This window comes from Tyto alba, unplaced genomic scaffold (genome assembly GCF_018691265.1).
Source record: "Tyto alba isolate M040663 unplaced genomic scaffold, T.alba_DEE_v4.0 Super-Scaffold_10, whole genome shotgun sequence".
Taxonomy (NCBI): Eukaryota; Metazoa; Chordata; class Aves; order Strigiformes; family Tytonidae; genus Tyto; species Tyto alba.
Window position 1 is genome coordinate 27068331 of NW_024881262.1, and position 15513 is coordinate 27083843.

Genomic DNA, 15513 nt, shown 5'->3' on the forward strand with positions numbered 1-15513 from the left:
TGAGTCTGTGCAGTGGGCTAGAAGAGCGGTGTCACTTCCAGATTGAGGCTGTCAGAAGATTAGGGGGTGCAGGTGTATGTGGCTGTACAGAGGTATTGGTGGTGGGGGTGTGCAGATGGGGGATCCCAAGCACCAGACTCGGTGGTTAGTGGACCTGAGGGATTGGACCGGATTGGTGCTCAAGGGAGGAAGATTTTGGTGCGGCACATAGGCCACTTCATATGGGGGTATGTGGAGGTGTTTAGGGGCTGTAGGCTTGTGTTGGTGTTGTGAGCAGGAGTTGTGTTGTTGGCAAGTGTGTTTTTGCGGGGCGCGTTGTGCGGTGCGTGTGGGGTCTGTTATTCCCCATGTGTGGTGGTCGGCTGGGGCCGTCGCACGAGGTGGTGGGTGCTGCGGGTGAGGCGAGAGGGCTGTTGGCGGCTCGGGGGGTGCCTACGGCCATACCACCCTGAGAACGCCCGATCTCGTCTGATCTCGGAAGCAAAGCGGGGTCGGGCCCGGTTAGTACTTGGATGGGAGACCGCCTGGGAATACCGGGTGCTGTAGGCTTTTGCCGAGGCCGGGGGGGCGCGCGGGGCGGCCCCGCTTTTGGTTCTCGGGGTGTGCGCGTGGGCGGTTTGGAGGGGCAGCCGAGGCGGGTCTGGCTGTTGGCATGTGCGCCTGTTGGCGGCCGACCGATGGCCCTTGCGGCCGCGAATGCGGCTGAAGCTGAGGGGTGGGAGCGTGGTGGTGGTGCCGGGAGGGGGCTCTCAGTGGCCTAGGGGGTGCAGGTGCGTGTCGGGGCCCGTGCGGCTGTCGGCGGCGGTGGGGGCTGTGCACTTGGGGCTTACCCAGCGCCCCTCCGCGGCGGTGCGAGGAGGTGCGCCTCGGGGTTGGGAGCGCGACGCCTGTCGTTGAGAAGAGTTTTTTGGTGGCTCTGGGTCTCTGTTGCGCATGGGGGATGTTGACGCGCTTGTGTGTGATGTGGTCGGCTGGGGCCGTCGCGCGGGGCGGTGGGTGCTGCGGGTGAGGCGAGAGGGCTGTTGGCGGCTCGGGGGGTGCCTACGGCCATACCACCCTGAGAACGCCCGATCTCGTCTGATCTCGGAAGCAAAGCGGGGTCGGGCCCGGTTAGTACTTGGATGGGAGACCGCCTGGGAATACCGGGTGCCGTAGGCTTTTGCCGAGGCCGGGGGCGGGGGGCGGGGGGCGTCCCCGAGCTTGGATCTCGGGGCGTGTGTCTGGGCTAGTTGCGAGGGAGAGTTTTGCGGGGGCAAGTTGCTGGGTTCAGGTGCGTTTTGGGTTTCCCTGTGAGCAGCGGCGCTGTTCAGAGGAGCTGCGGGGTGTGAGCGTGGCGGTGGCTGCAGGAGGGGGCTGCTGGCGGCGTTAGGAGGGGCTCCCGGTGCGTGTGGGGGCACGTTGCGGTGTTGCTGCGTCGGGTGTACGTCTGGGGTTGAGGCACGCGTCGTGGCGGCTGTAGGGTTGTAGGTGTGTGTTGGTGTTGTGAGCAGGAGTTGCGTTGTTGGCAAGCGTGTTTCTGCGGGGCGCGCTGGGCGGTGCGCGTGGGGTGTGTTGTTCCCCGTGTGCGGCGGTCGTCTGGGGCCGTAGCGCGGGGCGTTGGGTGGTGCGGGGGAGTCGAGAGGGCTGTTGTCGGGTGAGGGGGTGCCTACGGCCATACCACCCTGAGAACGCCCGATCTCGTCTGATCTCGGAAGCTAAGCAGGGTCGGGCCCGGTTAGTACTTGGATGGGAGACCGCCTGGGAATACCGGGTGCTGTAGGCTTTTGCCGAGGCCGGGGGGGCGCGCGGGGCGGCCCCGCTTTTGGTTCTCGGGGTGTGCGCGTGGGCGGTTTGGAGGGGCAGCCGAGGCGGGTCTGGCTGTTGGCACGTGCGCCTGTTGGCGGCCGACCGATGGCCCTTGCGGCCGCGAATGCGGCTGAAGCTGAGGGGTGGGAGCGTGGTGGTGGTGCCGGGAGGGGGCTCTCAGTGGCCTAGGGGGTGCAGGTGCGTGTCGGGGCCCGTGCGGCTGTCGGCGGCGGTGGGGGCTGTGCACTTGGGGCTTACCCAGCGCCCCTCCGCGGCGGTGCGAGGAGGTGCGCCTCGGGGTTGGGAGCGCGACGCCTGTCGTTGAGAAGAGTTTTTTGGTGGCTCTGGGTCTCTGTTGCGCATGGGGGATGTTGACGCGCTTGTGTGTGATGTGGTCGGCTGGGGCCGTCGCGCGGGGCGGTGGGTGCTGCGGGTGAGGCGAGAGGGCTGTTGGCGGCTCGGGGGGTGCCTACGGCCATACCACCCTGAGAACGCCCGATCTCGTCTGATCTCGGAAGCAAAGCGGGGTCGGGCCCGGTTAGTACTTGGATGGGAGACCGCCTGGGAATACCGGGTGCCGTAGGCTTTTGCCGAGGCCGGGGGCGGGGGGCGGGGGGCGTCCCCGAGCTTGGATCTCGGGGCGTGTGTCTGGGCTAGTTGCGAGGGAGAGTTTTGCGGGGGCAAGTTGCTGGGTTCAGGTGCGTTTTGGGTTTCCCTGTGAGCAGCGGCGCTGTTCAGAGGAGCTGCGGGGTGTGAGCGTGGCGGTGGCTGCAGGAGGGGGCTGCTGGCGGCGTTAGGAGGGGCTCCCGGTGCGTGTGGGGGCACGTTGCGGTGTTGCTGCGTCGGGTGTACGTCTGGGGTTGAGGCACGCGTCGTGGCGGCTGTAGGGTTGTAGGTGTGTGTTGGTGTTGTGAGCAGGAGTTGCGTTGTTGGCAAGCGTGTTTCTGCGGGGCGCGCTGGGCGGTGCGCGTGGGGTGTGTTGTTCCCCGTGTGCGGCGGTCGTCTGGGGCCGTAGCGCGGGGCGTTGGGTGGTGCGGGGGAGTCGAGAGGGCTGTTGTCGGGTGAGGGGGTGCCTACGGCCATACCACCCTGAGAACGCCCGATCTCGTCTGATCTCGGAAGCTAAGCAGGGTCGGGCCCGGTTAGTACTTGGATGGGAGACCGCCTGGGAATACCGGGTGCTGTAGGCTTTTGCCGAGGCCGGGGGGGGCGCGCGGGGCGGCCCCGCTTTTGGTTCTCGGGGTGTGCGCGTGGGCGGTTTGGAGGGGCAGCCGAGGCGGGTCTGGCTGTTGGCACGTGCGCCTGTTGGCGGCCGACCGATGGCCCTTGCGGCCGCGAATGCGGCTGAAGCTGAGGGGTGGGAGCGTGGTGGTGGTGCCGGGAGGGGGCTCTCAGTGGCCTAGGGGGTGCAGGTGCGTGTCGGGGCCCGTGCGGCTGTCGGCGGCGGTGGGGGCTGTGCACTTGGGGCTTACCCAGCGCCCCTCCGCGGCGGTGCGAGGAGGTGCGCCTCGGGGTTGGGAGCGCGACGCCTGTCGTTGAGAAGAGTTTTTTGGTGGCTCTGGGTCTCTGTTGCGCATGGGGGATGTTGACACGCTTGTGTGTGATGTGGTCGGCTGGGGCCGTCGCGCGGGGCGGTGGGTGCTGTGGGTGAGGCGAGAGGGCTGTTGGCGGCTCGGGGGGTGCCTACGGCCATACCACCCTGAGAACGCCCGATCTCGTCTGATCTCGGAAGCAAAGCGGGGTCGGGCCCGGTTAGTACTTGGATGGGAGACCGCCTGGGAATACCGGGTGCCGTAGGCTTTTGCCGAGGCCGGGGGCGGGGGGCGGGGGGCGTCCCCGAGCTTGGATCTCGGGGCGTGTGTCTGGGCCAGTTGCGAGGGAGAGTTTTGCGGGGGCAAGTTGCTGGGTTCAGGTGCGTTTTGGGTTTCCCTGTGAGCAGCGGCGCTGTTCAGAGGAGCTGCGGGGTGTGAGCATGGCGGTGGCTGCAGGAGGGGGCTGCTGGCGGCGTTAGGAGGGGCTCCCGGTGCGTGTGGGGGCACGTTGCGGTGTTGCTGCGTCGGGTGTACGTCTGGGGTTGAGGCACGCGTCGTGGCGGCTGTAGGGTTGTAGGTGTGTGTTGGTGTTGTGAGCAGGAGTTGCGTTGTTGGCAAGCGTGTTTCTGCGGGGCGCGCTGGGCGGTGCGCGTGGGGTGTGTTGTTCCCCGTGTGCGGCGGTCGTCTGGGGCCGTAGTGCGGGGCGTTGGGTGGTGCGGGGGAGTCGAGAGGGCTGTTGTCGGGTGAGGGGGTGCCTACGGCCATACCACCCTGAGAACGCCCGATCTCGTCTGATCTCGGAAGCTAAGCAGGGTCGGGCCCGGTTAGTACTTGGATGGGAGACCGCCTGGGAATACCGGGTGCTGTAGGCTTTTGCCGAGGCCGGGGGGGGCGCGCGGGGCGGCCCCGCTTTTGGTTCTCGGGGTGTGCGCGTGGGCGGTTTGGAGGGGCAGCCGAGGCGGGTCTGGCTGTTGGCACGTGCGCCTGTTGGCGGCCGACCGATGGCCCTTGCGGCCGCGAATGCGGCTGAAGCTGAGGGGTGGGAGCGTGGTGGTGGTGCCGGGAGGGGGCTCTCAGTGGCCTAGGGGGTGCAGGTGCGTGTCGGGGCCCGTGCGGCTGTCGGCGGCGGTGGGGGCTGTGCACTTGGGGCTTACCCAGCGCCCCTCCGCGGCGGTGCGAGGAGGTGCGCCTCGGGGTTGGGAGCGCGACGCCTGTCGTTGAGAAGAGTTTTTTGGTGGCTCTGGGTCTCTGTTGCGCATGGGGGATGTTGACGCGCTTGTGTGTGATGTGGTCGGCTGGGGCCGTCGCGCGGGGCGGTGGGTGCTGCGGGTGAGGCGAGAGGGCTGTTGGCGGCTCGGGGGGTGCCTACGGCCATACCACCCTGAGAACGCCCGATCTCGTCTGATCTCGGAAGCAAAGCGGGGTCGGGCCCGGTTAGTACTTGGATGGGAGACCGCCTGGGAATACCGGGTGCCGTAGGCTTTTGCCGAGGCCGGGGGCGGGGGGCGGGGGGCGTCCCCGAGCTTGGATCTCGGGGCGTGTGTCTGGGCTAGTTGCGAGGGAGAGTTTTGCGGGGGCAAGTTGCTGGGTTCAGGTGCGTTTTGGGTTTCCCTGTGAGCAGCGGCGCTGTTCAGAGGAGCTGCGGGGTGTGAGCGTGGCGGTGGCTGCAGGAGGGGGCTGCTGGCGGCGTTAGGAGGGGCTCCCGGTGCGTGTGGGGGCACGTTGCGGTGTTGCTGCGTCGGGTGTACGTCTGGGGTTGAGGCACGCGTCGTGGCGGCTGTAGGGTTGTAGGTGTGTGTTGGTGTTGTGAGCAGGAGTTGCGTTGTTGGCAAGCGTGTTTCTGCGGGGCGCGCTGGGCGGTGCGCGTGGGGTGTGTTGTTCCCCGTGTGCGGCGGTCGTCTGGGGCCGTAGCGCGGGGCGTTGGGTGGTGCGGGGGAGTCGAGAGGGCTGTTGTCGGGTGAGGGGGTGCCTACGGCCATACCACCCTGAGAACGCCCGATCTCGTCTGATCTCGGAAGCTAAGCAGGGTCGGGCCCGGTTAGTACTTGGATGGGAGACCGCCTGGGAATACCGGGTGCTGTAGGCTTTTGCCGAGGCCGGGGGGGGCGCGCGGGGCGGCCCCGCTTTTGGTTCTCGGGGTGTGCGCGTGGGCGGTTTGGAGGGGCAGCCGAGGCGGGTCTGGCTGTTGGCACGTGCGCCTGTTGGCGGCCGACCGATGGCCCTTGCGGCCGCGAATGCGGCTGAAGCTGAGGGGTGGGAGCGTGGTGGTGGTGCCGGGAGGGGGCTCTCAGTGGCCTAGGGGGTGCAGGTGCGTGTCGGGGCCCGTGCGGCTGTCGGCGGCGGTGGGGGCTGTGCACTTGGGGCTTACCCAGCGCCCCTCCGCGGCGGTGCGAGGAGGTGCGCCTCGGGGTTGGGAGCGCGACGCCTGTCGTTGAGAAGAGTTTTTTGGTGGCTCTGGGTCTCTGTTGCGCATGGGGGATGTTGACGCGCTTGTGTGTGATGTGGTCGGCTGGGGCCGTCGCGCGGGGCGGTGGGTGCTGCGGGTGAGGCGAGAGGGCTGTTGGCGGCTCGGGGGGTGCCTACGGCCATACCACCCTGAGAACGCCCGATCTCGTCTGATCTCGGAAGCAAAGCGGGGTCGGGCCCGGTTAGTACTTGGATGGGAGACCGCCTGGGAATACCGGGTGCCGTAGGCTTTTGCCGAGGCCGGGGGCGGGGGGCGGGGGGCGTCCCCGAGCTTGGATCTCGGGGCGTGTGTCTGGGCTAGTTGCGAGGGAGAGTTTTGCGGGGGCAAGTTGCTGGGTTCAGGTGCGTTTTGGGTTTCCCTGTGAGCAGCGGCGCTGTTCAGAGGAGCTGCGGGGTGTGAGCGTGGCGGTGGCTGCAGGAGGGGGCTGCTGGCGGCGTTAGGAGGGGCTCCCGGTGCGTGTGGGGGCACGTTGCGGTGTTGCTGCGTCGGGTGTACGTCTGGGGTTGAGGCACGCGTCGTGGCGGCTGTAGGGTTGTAGGTGTGTGTTGGTGTTGTGAGCAGGAGTTGCGTTGTTGGCAAGCGTGTTTCTGCGGGGCGCGCTGGGCGGTGCGCGTGGGGTGTGTTGTTCCCCGTGTGCGGCGGTCGTCTGGGGCCGTAGCGCGGGGCGTTGGGTGGTGCGGGGGAGTCGAGAGGGCTGTTGTCGGGTGAGGGGGTGCCTACGGCCATACCACCCTGAGAACGCCCGATCTCGTCTGATCTCGGAAGCTAAGCAGGGTCGGGCCCGGTTAGTACTTGGATGGGAGACCGCCTGGGAATACCGGGTGCTGTAGGCTTTTGCCGAGGCCGGGGGGGGCGCGCGGGGCGGCCCCGCTTTTGGTTCTCGGGGTGTGCGCGTGGGCGGTTTGGAGGGGCAGCCGAGGCGGGTCTGGCTGTTGGCACGTGCGCCTGTTGGCGGCCGACCGATGGCCCTTGCGGCCGCGAATGCGGCTGAAGCTGAGGGGTGGGAGCGTGGTGGTGGTGCCGGGAGGGGGCTCTCAGTGGCCTAGGGGGTGCAGGTGCGTGTCGGGGCCCGTGCGGCTGTCGGCGGCGGTGGGGGCTGTGCACTTGGGGCTTACCCAGCGCCCCTCCGCGGCGGTGCGAGGAGGTGCGCCTCGGGGTTGGGAGCGCGACGCCTGTCGTTGAGAAAGAGTTTTTTGGTGGCTCTGGGTCTCTGTTGCGCATGGGGGATGTTGACGCGCTTGTGTGTGATGTGGTCGGCTGGGGCCGTCGCGCGGGGCGGTGGGTGCTGCGGGTGAGGCGAGAGGGCTGTTGGCGGCTCGGGGGGTGCCTACGGCCATACCACCCTGAGAACGCCCGATCTCGTCTGATCTCGGAAGCAAAGCGGGGTCGGGCCCGGTTAGTACTTGGATGGGAGACCGCCTGGGAATACCGGGTGCCGTAGGCTTTTGCCGAGGCCGGGGGCGGGGGGCGGGGGGCGTCCCCGAGCTTGGATCTCGGGGCGTGTGTCTGGGCTAGTTGCGAGGGAGAGTTTTGCGGGGGCAAGTTGCTGGGTTCAGGTGCGTTTTGGGTTTCCCTGTGAGCAGCGGCGCTGTTCAGAGGAGCTGCGGGGTGTGAGCGTGGCGGTGGCTGCAGGAGGGGGCTGCTGGCGGCGTTAGGAGGGGCTCCCGGTGCGTGTGGGGGCACGTTGCGGTGTTGCTGCGTCGGGTGTACGTCTGGGGTTGAGGCACGCGTCGTGGCGGCTGTAGGGTTGTAGGTGTGTGTTGGTGTTGTGAGCAGGAGTTGCGTTGTTGGCAAGCGTGTTTCTGCGGGGCGCGCTGGGCGGTGCGCGTGGGGTGTGTTGTTCCCCGTGTGCGGCGGTCGTCTGGGGCCGTAGCGCGGGGCGTTGGGTGGTGCGGGGGAGTCGAGAGGGCTGTTGTCGGGTGAGGGGGTGCCTACGGCCATACCACCCTGAGAACGCCCGATCTCGTCTGATCTCGGAAGCTAAGCAGGGTCGGGCCCGGTTAGTACTTGGATGGGAGACCGCCTGGGAATACCGGGTGCTGTAGGCTTTTGCCGAGGCCGGGGGGGCGCGCGGGGCGGCCCCGCTTTTGGTTCTCGGGGTGTGCGCGTGGGCGGTTTGGAGGGGCAGCCGAGGCGGGTCTGGCTGTTGGCACGTGCGCCTGTTGGCGGCCGACCGATGGCCCTTGCGGCCGCGAATGCGGCTGAAGCTGAGGGGTGGGAGCGTGGTGGTGGTGCCGGGAGGGGGCTCTCAGTGGCCTAGGGGGTGCAGGTGCGTGTCGGGGCCCGTGCGGCTGTCGGCGGCGGTGGGGGCTGTGCACTTGGGGCTTACCCAGCGCCCCTCCGCGGCGGTGCGAGGAGGTGCGCCTCGGGGTTGGGAGCGCGACGCCTGTCGTTGAGAAGAGTTTTTTGGTGGCTCTGGGTCTCTGTTGCGCATGGGGGATGTTGACGCGCTTGTGTGTGATGTGGTCGGCTGGGGCCGTCGCGCGGGGCGGTGGGTGCTGCGGGTGAGGCGAGAGGGCTGTTGGCGGCTCGGGGGGTGCCTACGGCCATACCACCCTGAGAACGCCCGATCTCGTCTGATCTCGGAAGCAAAGCGGGGTCGGGCCCGGTTAGTACTTGGATGGGAGACCGCCTGGGAATACCGGGTGCCGTAGGCTTTTGCCGAGGCCGGGGGCGGGGGGCGGGGGGCGTCCCCGAGCTTGGATCTCGGGGCGTGTGTCTGGGCTAGTTGCGAGGGAGAGTTTTGCGGGGGCAAGTTGCTGGGTTCAGGTGCGTTTTGGGTTTCCCTGTGAGCAGCGGCGCTGTTCAGAGGAGCTGCGGGGTGTGAGCGTGGCGGTGGCTGCAGGAGGGGGCTGCTGGCGGCGTTAGGAGGGGCTCCCGGTGCGTGTGGGGGCACGTTGCGGTGTTGCTGCGTCGGGTGTACGTCTGGGGTTGAGGCACGCGTCGTGGCGGCTGTAGGGTTGTAGGTGTGTGTTGGTGTTGTGAGCAGGAGTTGCGTTGTTGGCAAGCGTGTTTCTGCGGGGCGCGCTGGGCGGTGCGCGTGGGGTGTGTTGTTCCCCGTGTGCGGCGGTCGTCTGGGGCCGTAGCGCGGGGCGTTGGGTGGTGCGGGGGAGTCGAGAGGGCTGTTGTCGGGTGAGGGGGTGCCTACGGCCATACCACCCTGAGAACGCCCGATCTCGTCTGATCTCGGAAGCTAAGCAGGGTCGGGCCCGGTTAGTACTTGGATGGGAGACCGCCTGGGAATACCGGGTGCTGTAGGCTTTTGCCGAGGCCGGGGGGGCGCGCGGGGCGGCCCCGCTTTTGGTTCTCGGGGTGTGCGCGTGGGCGGTTTGGAGGGGCAGCCGAGGCGGGTCTGGCTGTTGGCACGTGCGCCTGTTGGCGGCCGACCGATGGCCCTTGCGGCCGCGAATGCGGCTGAAGCTGAGGGGTGGGAGCGTGGTGGTGGTGCCGGGAGGGGGCTCTCAGTGGCCTAGGGGGTGCAGGTGCGTGTCGGGGCCCGTGCGGCTGTCGGCGGCGGTGGGGGCTGTGCACTTGGGGCTTACCCAGCGCCCCTCCGCGGCGGTGCGAGGAGGTGCGCCTCGGGGTTGGGAGCGCGACGCCTGTCGTTGAGAAGAGTTTTTTGGTGGCTCTGGGTCTCTGTTGCGCATGGGGGATGTTGACGCGCTTGTGTGTGATGTGGTCGGCTGGGGCCGTCGCGCGGGGCGGTGGGTGCTGCGGGTGAGGCGAGAGGGCTGTTGGCGGCTCGGGGGGTGCCTACGGCCATACCACCCTGAGAACGCCCGATCTCGTCTGATCTCGGAAGCAAAGCGGGGTCGGGCCCGGTTAGTACTTGGATGGGAGACCGCCTGGGAATACCGGGTGCCGTAGGCTTTTGCCGAGGCCGGGGGCGGGGGGCGGGGGGCGTCCCCGAGCTTGGATCTCGGGGCGTGTGTCTGGGCTAGTTGCGAGGGAGAGTTTTGCGGGGGCAAGTTGCTGGGTTCAGGTGCGTTTTGGGTTTCCCTGTGAGCAGCGGCGCTGTTCAGAGGAGCTGCGGGGTGTGAGCGTGGCGGTGGCTGCAGGAGGGGGCTGCTGGCGGCGTTAGGAGGGGCTCCCGGTGCGTGTGGGGGCACGTTGCGGTGTTGCTGCGTCGGGTGTACGTCTGGGGTTGAGGCACGCGTCGTGGCGGCTGTAGGGTTGTAGGTGTGTGTTGGTGTTGTGAGCAGGAGTTGCGTTGTTGGCAAGCGTGTTTCTGCGGGGCGCGCTGGCGGTGCGCGTGGGTGTGTTGTTCCCCGTGTGCGGCGGTCGTCTGGGGCCGTAGCGCGGGGCGTTGGGTGGTGCGGGGGAGTCGAGAGGGCTGTTGTCGGTGAGGGGGTGCCTACGGCCATACCACCCTGAGAACGCCCGATCTCGTCTGATCTCGGAAGCTAAGCAGGGTCGGGCCCGGTTAGTACTTGGATGGGAGACCGCCTGGGAATACCGGGTGCTGTAGGCTTTTGCCGAGGCCGGGGGGGCGCGCGGGGCGGCCCCGCTTTTGGTTCTCGGGTGTGCGCGTGGGCGGTTTGGAGGGGCAGCCGAGGCGGGTCTGGCTGTTGGCACGTGCGCCTGTTGGCGGCCGACCGATGGCCCTTGCGGCCGCGAATGCGGCTGAAGCTGAGGGGTGGAGCGTGGTGGTGGTGCCGGGAGGGGGCTCTCAGTGGCCTAGGGGGTGCAGGTGCGTGTCGGGGCCCGTGCGGCTGTCGGCGGCGGTGGGGCTGTGCACTTGGGCTTACCCAGCGCCCCTCCGCGGCGGTGCGAGGAGGTGCGCCTCGGGGTTGGGAGCGCGACGCCTGTCGTTGAGAAGAGTTTTTTGGTGGCTCTGGGTCTCTGTTGCGCATGGGGGATGTTGACGCGCTTGTGTGTGATGTGGTCGGCTGGGGCCGTCGCGCGGGGGGTGGGTGCTGCGGGTGAGGCGAGAGGGCTGTTGGCGGCTCGGGGGGTGCCTACGGCCATACCACCCTGAGAACGCCCGATCTCGTCTGATCTCGGAAGCAAAGCGGGGTCGGGCCCGGTTAGTACTTGGATGGGAGACCGCCTGGGAATACCGGGTGCCGTAGGCTTTGCCGAGGCCGGGGGCGGGGGGCGGGGGCGTCCCCGAGCTTGGATCTCGGGGCGTGTGTCTGGGCTAGTTGCGAGGGAGAGTTTTGCGGGGCAAGTTGCTGGGTTCAGGTGCGTTTTGGGTTTCCCTGTGAGCAGCGGCGCTGTTCAGAGGAGCTGCGGGGTGTGAGCGTGGCGGTGGCTGCAGGAGGGGGCTGCTGGCGGCGTTAGGAGGGGCTCCCGGTGCGTGTGGGGGCACGTTGCGGTGTTGCTGCGTCGGGTGTACGTCTGGGGTTGAGGCACGCGTCGTGGCGGCTGTAGGGTTGTAGGTGTGTGTTGGTGTTGTGAGCAGGAGTTGCGTTGTTGGCAAGCGTGTTTCTGCGGGGCGCGCTGGGCGGTGCGCGTGGGGTGTGTTGTTCCCCGTGTGCGGCGGTCGTCTGGGGCCGTAGCGCGGGGCGTTGGGTGGTGCGGGGGAGTCGAGAGGGCTGTTGTCGGGTGAGGGGGTGCCTACGGCCATACCACCCTGAGAACGCCCGATCTCGTCTGATCTCGGAAGCTAAGCAGGGTCGGGCCCGGTTAGTACTTGGATGGGAGACCGCCTGGGAATACCGGGTGCTGTAGGCTTTTGCCGAGGCCGGGGGGGCGCGCGGGGCGGCCCCGCTTTTGGTTCTCGGGGTGTGCGCGTGGGCGGTTTGGAGGGGCAGCCGAGGCGGGTCTGGCTGTTGGCACGTGCGCCTGTTGGCGGCCGACCGATGGCCCTTGCGGCCGCGAATGCGGCTGAAGCTGAGGGGTGGGAGCGTGGTGGTGGTGCCGGGAGGGGGCTCTCAGTGGCCTAGGGGGTGCAGGTGCGTGTCGGGGCCCGTGCGGCTGTCGGCGGCGGTGGGGGCTGTGCACTTGGGGCTTACCCAGCGCCCCTCCGCGGCGGTGCGAGGAGGTGCGCCTCGGGGTTGGGAGCGCGACGCCTGTCGTTGAGAAGAGTTTTTTGGTGGCTCTGGGTCTCTGTTGCGCATGGGGATGTTGACGCGCTTGTGTGTGATGTGGTCGGCTGGGGCCGTCGCGCGGGGCGGTGGGTGCTGCGGGTGAGGCGAGAGGGCTGTTGGCGGCTCGGGGGTGCCTACGGCCATACCACCCTGAGAACGCCCGATCTCGTCTGATCTCGGAAGCAAAGCGGGGTCGGGCCCGGTTAGTACTTGGATGGGAGACCGCCTGGGAATACCGGGTGCCGTAGGCTTTTGCCGAGGCCGGGGGCGGGGGGCGGGGGCGTCCCCGAGCTTGGATCTCGGGGCGTGTGTCTGGGCTAGTTGCGAGGGAGAGTTTTGCGGGGGCAAGTTGCTGGGTTCAGGTGCGTTTTGGGTTTCCCTGTGAGCAGCGGCGCTGTTCAGAGGAGCTGCGGGGTGTGAGCGTGGCGGTGGCTGCAGGAGGGGGCTGCTGGCGGCGTTAGGAGGGGCTCCCGGTGCGTGTGGGGGCACGTTGCGGTGTTGCTGCGTCGGGTGTACGTCTGGGGTTGAGGCACGCGTCGTGGCGGCTGTAGGTTGTAGGTGTGTGTTGGTGTTGTGAGCAGGAGTTGCGTTGTTGGCAAGCGTGTTTCTGCGGGGCGCGCTGGGCGTGCGCGTGGGGTGTGTTGTTCCCCGTGTGCGGCGGTCGTCTGGGGCCGTAGCGCGGGGCGTTGGGTGGTGCGGGGGAGTCGAGAGGGCTGTTGTCGTGAGGGGGTGCCTACGGCCATACCACCCTGAGAACGCCCGATCTCGTCTGATCTCGGAAGCTAAGCAGGGTCGGGCCCGGTTAGTACTTGGATGGGAGACCGCCTGGGAATACCGGGTGCTGTAGGCTTTTGCCGAGGCCGGGGGGGCGCGCGGGGCGCCCCGCTTTTGGTTCTCGGGGTGTGCGCGTGGGCGGTTTGGAGGGGCAGCCGAGGCGGGTCTGGCTGTTGGCACGTGCGCCTGTTGGCGGCCGACCGATGGCCCTTGCGGCCGCGAATGCGGCTGAAGCTGAGGGGTGGGAGCGTGGTGGTGGTGCCGGGAGGGGGCTCTCAGTGGCCTAGGGGGTGCAGGTGCGTGTCGGGCCCGTGCGGCTGTCGGCGGCGGTGGGGGCTGTGCACTTGGGGCTTACCCAGCGCCCCTCCGCGGCGGTGCGAGGAGGTGCGCCTCGGGGTTGGGAGCGCGACGCCTGTCGTTGAGAAGAGTTTTTTGGTGGCTCTGGGTCTCTGTTGCGCATGGGGGATGTTGACGCGCTTGTGTGTGATGTGGTCGGCTGGGGCCGTCGCGCGGGGCGGTGGGTGCTGCGGGTGAGGCGAGAGGGCTGTTGGCGGCTCGGGGGGTGCCTACGGCCATACCACCCTGAGAACGCCCGATCTCGTCTGATCTCGGAAGCAAAGCGGGGTCGGGCCCGGTTAGTACTTGGATGGGAGACCGCCTGGGAATACCGGGTGCCGTAGGCTTTTGCCGAGGCCGGGGGCGGGGGGCGGGGGGCGTCCCCGAGCTTGGATCTCGGGGCGTGTGTCTGGGCTAGTTGCGAGGGAGAGTTTTGCGGGGGCAAGTTGCTGGTTCAGGTGCGTTTTGGGTTTCCCTGTGAGCAGCGGCGCTGTTCAGAGGAGCTGCGGGGTGTGAGCGTGGCGGTGGCTGCAGGAGGGGGCTGCTGGCGGCGTTAGGAGGGGCTCCCGGTGCGTGTGGGGCACGTTGCGGTGTTGCTGCGTCGGGTGTACGTCTGGGGTTGAGGCACGCGTCGTGGCGGCTGTAGGGTTGTAGGTGTGTGTTGGTGTTGTGAGCAGGAGTTGCGTTGTTGGCAAGCGTGTTTCTGCGGGGCGCGCTGGGCGGTGCGCGTGGGGTTGTTGTTCCCCGTGTGCGGCGGTCGTCTGGGGCCGTAGCGCGGGGCGTTGGGTGGTGCGGGGAGTCGAGAGGGCTGTTGTCGGGTGAGGGGGTGCCTACGGCCATACCACCCTGAGAACGCCCGATCTCGTCTGATCTCGGAAGCTAAGCAGGGTCGGGCCCGGTTAGTACTTGGATGGGAGACCGCCTGGGAATACCGGGTGCTGTAGGCTTTTGCCGAGGCCGGGGGGGCGCGCGGGGCGGCCCCGCTTTGGTTCTCGGGGTGTGCGCGTGGGCGGTTGGAGGGGCAGCCGAGGCGGGTCTGGCTGTTGGCACGTGCGCCTGTTGGCGGCCGACCGATGGCCCTTGCGGCCGCGAATGCGGCTGAAGCTGAGGGGTGGGAGCGTGGTGGTGGTGCCGGGAGGGGGCTCTCAGTGGCCTAGGGGGTGCAGGTGCGTGTCGGGGCCCGTGCGGCTGTCGGCGGCGGTGGGGGCTGTGCACTTGGGGCTTACCCAGCGCCCCTCCGCGGCGGTGCGAGGAGGTGCGCCTCGGGGTTGGGAGCGCGACGCCTGTCGTTGAGAAGAGTTTTTTGGTGGCTCTGGGTCTCTGTTGCGCATGGGGATGTTGACGCGCTTGTGTGTGATGTGGTCGGCTGGGGCCGTCGCGCGGGGCGGTGGGTGCTGCGGGTGAGGCGAGAGGGCTGTTGGCGGCTCGGGGGGTGCCTACGGCCATACCACCCTGAGAACGCCCGATCTCGTCTGATCTCGGAAGCAAAGCGGGGTCGGGCCCGGTTAGTACTTGGATGGAGACCGCCTGGGAATACCGGGTGCCGTAGGCTTTTGCCGAGGCCGGGGGCGGGGGGCGGGGGGCGTCCCCGAGCTTGGATCTCGGGGCGTGTGTCTGGGCTAGTTGCGAGGAGAGTTTTGCGGGGGCAAGTTGCTGGGTTCAGGTGCGTTTTGGGTTTCCCTGTGAGCAGCGGCGCTGTTCAGAGGAGCTGCGGGGTGTGAGCGTGGCGGTGGCTGCAGGAGGGGGCTGCTGGCGGCGTTAGGAGGGGCTCCCGGTGCGTGTGGGGGCACGTTGCGGTGTTGCTGCGTCGGGTGTACGTCTGGGGTTGAGGCACGCGTCGTGGCGGCTGTAGGGTTGTAGGTGTGTGTTGGTGTTGTGAGCAGGAGTTGCGTTGTTGGCAAGCGTGTTTCTGCGGGGCGCGCTGGGCGGTGCGCGTGGGTGTGTTGTTCCCCGTGTGCGGCGGTCGTCTGGGGCCGTAGCGCGGGGCGTTGGGTGGTGCGGGGAGTCGAGAGGGCTGTTGTCGGGTGAGGGGGTGCCTACGGCCATACCACCCTGAGAACGCCCGATCTCGTCTGATCTCGGAAGCTAAGCAGGGTCGGGCCCGGTTAGTACTTGGATGGGAGACCGCCTGGGAATACCGGGTGCTGTAGGCTTTTGCCGAGGCCGGGGGGCGCGCGGGGCGGCCCCGCTTTTGGTTCTCGGGTGTGCGCGTGGGCGGTTTGGAGGGGCAGCCGAGGCGGGTCTGGCTGTTGGCACGTGCGCCTGTTGGCGGCCGACCGATGGCCCTTGCGGCCGCGAATGGCGGCTGAAGCTGAGGGGTGGGAGCGTGGTGGTGGTGCCGGGAGGGGGCTCTCAGTGGCCTAGGGGGTGCAGGTGCGTGTCGGGGCCCGTGCGGCTGTCGGCGGCGGTGGGGGCTGTGCACTTGGGGCTTACCCAGCGCCCCTCCGCGGCGGTGCGAGGAGGTGCGCCTCGGGGTTGGAGCGCGACGCCTGTCGTTGAGAAGAGTTTTTTGGTGGCTCTGGGTCTCTGTTGCGCATGGGGGATGTTGACCGCTTGTGTGTGATGTGGTCGGCTGGGGCCGTCGCGC

The 15513-nt window shown here is 68.4% G+C and overlaps 25 non-coding genes across 25 annotated transcripts; all 25 read left to right on the forward strand.

Moving 5' to 3' along the window:
* Positions 1-430: 430 nt before the first annotated feature.
* LOC122154258 lies at positions 431-549 on the forward strand. Its single transcript, XR_006166167.1, has one exon. It is a non-coding gene; the product is annotated as a 5S ribosomal RNA (ribosomal RNA).
* Positions 550-1039: 490 nt separating this feature from the next.
* On the forward strand, positions 1040-1158 carry LOC116961212. The gene has a single exon (XR_006166141.1). It is a non-coding gene; the product is annotated as a 5S ribosomal RNA (ribosomal RNA).
* Positions 1159-1643: 485 nt separating this feature from the next.
* LOC116960995 lies at positions 1644-1762 on the forward strand. Its single transcript, XR_004406714.2, has one exon. It is a non-coding gene; the product is annotated as a 5S ribosomal RNA (ribosomal RNA).
* A 490-nt stretch (positions 1763-2252) lies between these two features.
* Positions 2253-2371, forward strand: LOC116960997. The gene has a single exon (XR_004406715.2). It is a non-coding gene; the product is annotated as a 5S ribosomal RNA (ribosomal RNA).
* Positions 2372-2856: 485 nt separating this feature from the next.
* On the forward strand, positions 2857-2975 carry LOC122154222. Its single transcript, XR_006166133.1, has one exon. It is a non-coding gene; the product is annotated as a 5S ribosomal RNA (ribosomal RNA).
* Positions 2976-3466: 491 nt separating this feature from the next.
* LOC122154229 lies at positions 3467-3585 on the forward strand. The gene has a single exon (XR_006166144.1). It is a non-coding gene; the product is annotated as a 5S ribosomal RNA (ribosomal RNA).
* A 485-nt stretch (positions 3586-4070) lies between these two features.
* On the forward strand, positions 4071-4189 carry LOC122154233. Its single transcript, XR_006166150.1, has one exon. It is a non-coding gene; the product is annotated as a 5S ribosomal RNA (ribosomal RNA).
* Positions 4190-4680: 491 nt separating this feature from the next.
* Positions 4681-4799, forward strand: LOC122154230. Its single transcript, XR_006166145.1, has one exon. It is a non-coding gene; the product is annotated as a 5S ribosomal RNA (ribosomal RNA).
* A 485-nt stretch (positions 4800-5284) lies between these two features.
* On the forward strand, positions 5285-5403 carry LOC122154244. The gene has a single exon (XR_006166165.1). It is a non-coding gene; the product is annotated as a 5S ribosomal RNA (ribosomal RNA).
* Positions 5404-5894: 491 nt separating this feature from the next.
* Positions 5895-6013, forward strand: LOC122154231. The gene has a single exon (XR_006166148.1). It is a non-coding gene; the product is annotated as a 5S ribosomal RNA (ribosomal RNA).
* A 485-nt stretch (positions 6014-6498) lies between these two features.
* Positions 6499-6617, forward strand: LOC122154298. The gene has a single exon (XR_006166184.1). It is a non-coding gene; the product is annotated as a 5S ribosomal RNA (ribosomal RNA).
* A 492-nt stretch (positions 6618-7109) lies between these two features.
* Positions 7110-7228, forward strand: LOC122154232. The gene has a single exon (XR_006166149.1). It is a non-coding gene; the product is annotated as a 5S ribosomal RNA (ribosomal RNA).
* Positions 7229-7713: 485 nt separating this feature from the next.
* On the forward strand, positions 7714-7832 carry LOC122154211. Its single transcript, XR_006166117.1, has one exon. It is a non-coding gene; the product is annotated as a 5S ribosomal RNA (ribosomal RNA).
* Positions 7833-8322: 490 nt separating this feature from the next.
* LOC122154234 lies at positions 8323-8441 on the forward strand. Its single transcript, XR_006166153.1, has one exon. It is a non-coding gene; the product is annotated as a 5S ribosomal RNA (ribosomal RNA).
* A 485-nt stretch (positions 8442-8926) lies between these two features.
* On the forward strand, positions 8927-9045 carry LOC122154212. The gene has a single exon (XR_006166118.1). It is a non-coding gene; the product is annotated as a 5S ribosomal RNA (ribosomal RNA).
* Positions 9046-9535: 490 nt separating this feature from the next.
* On the forward strand, positions 9536-9654 carry LOC122154235. The gene has a single exon (XR_006166154.1). It is a non-coding gene; the product is annotated as a 5S ribosomal RNA (ribosomal RNA).
* Positions 9655-10136: 482 nt separating this feature from the next.
* On the forward strand, positions 10137-10255 carry LOC122154213. The gene has a single exon (XR_006166119.1). It is a non-coding gene; the product is annotated as a 5S ribosomal RNA (ribosomal RNA).
* A 485-nt stretch (positions 10256-10740) lies between these two features.
* On the forward strand, positions 10741-10859 carry LOC122154236. The gene has a single exon (XR_006166157.1). It is a non-coding gene; the product is annotated as a 5S ribosomal RNA (ribosomal RNA).
* A 482-nt stretch (positions 10860-11341) lies between these two features.
* Positions 11342-11460, forward strand: LOC122154214. The gene has a single exon (XR_006166120.1). It is a non-coding gene; the product is annotated as a 5S ribosomal RNA (ribosomal RNA).
* A 488-nt stretch (positions 11461-11948) lies between these two features.
* On the forward strand, positions 11949-12067 carry LOC116960994. Its single transcript, XR_004406712.2, has one exon. It is a non-coding gene; the product is annotated as a 5S ribosomal RNA (ribosomal RNA).
* A 480-nt stretch (positions 12068-12547) lies between these two features.
* On the forward strand, positions 12548-12666 carry LOC122154215. Its single transcript, XR_006166121.1, has one exon. It is a non-coding gene; the product is annotated as a 5S ribosomal RNA (ribosomal RNA).
* Positions 12667-13154: 488 nt separating this feature from the next.
* LOC122154237 lies at positions 13155-13273 on the forward strand. Its single transcript, XR_006166158.1, has one exon. It is a non-coding gene; the product is annotated as a 5S ribosomal RNA (ribosomal RNA).
* A 481-nt stretch (positions 13274-13754) lies between these two features.
* On the forward strand, positions 13755-13873 carry LOC122154216. The gene has a single exon (XR_006166122.1). It is a non-coding gene; the product is annotated as a 5S ribosomal RNA (ribosomal RNA).
* Positions 13874-14360: 487 nt separating this feature from the next.
* On the forward strand, positions 14361-14478 carry LOC122154275. Its single transcript, XR_006166170.1, has one exon. It is a non-coding gene; the product is annotated as a 5S ribosomal RNA (ribosomal RNA).
* Positions 14479-14960: 482 nt separating this feature from the next.
* On the forward strand, positions 14961-15079 carry LOC122154217. Its single transcript, XR_006166124.1, has one exon. It is a non-coding gene; the product is annotated as a 5S ribosomal RNA (ribosomal RNA).
* The last annotated feature ends 434 nt before the right edge of the window (positions 15080-15513 follow it).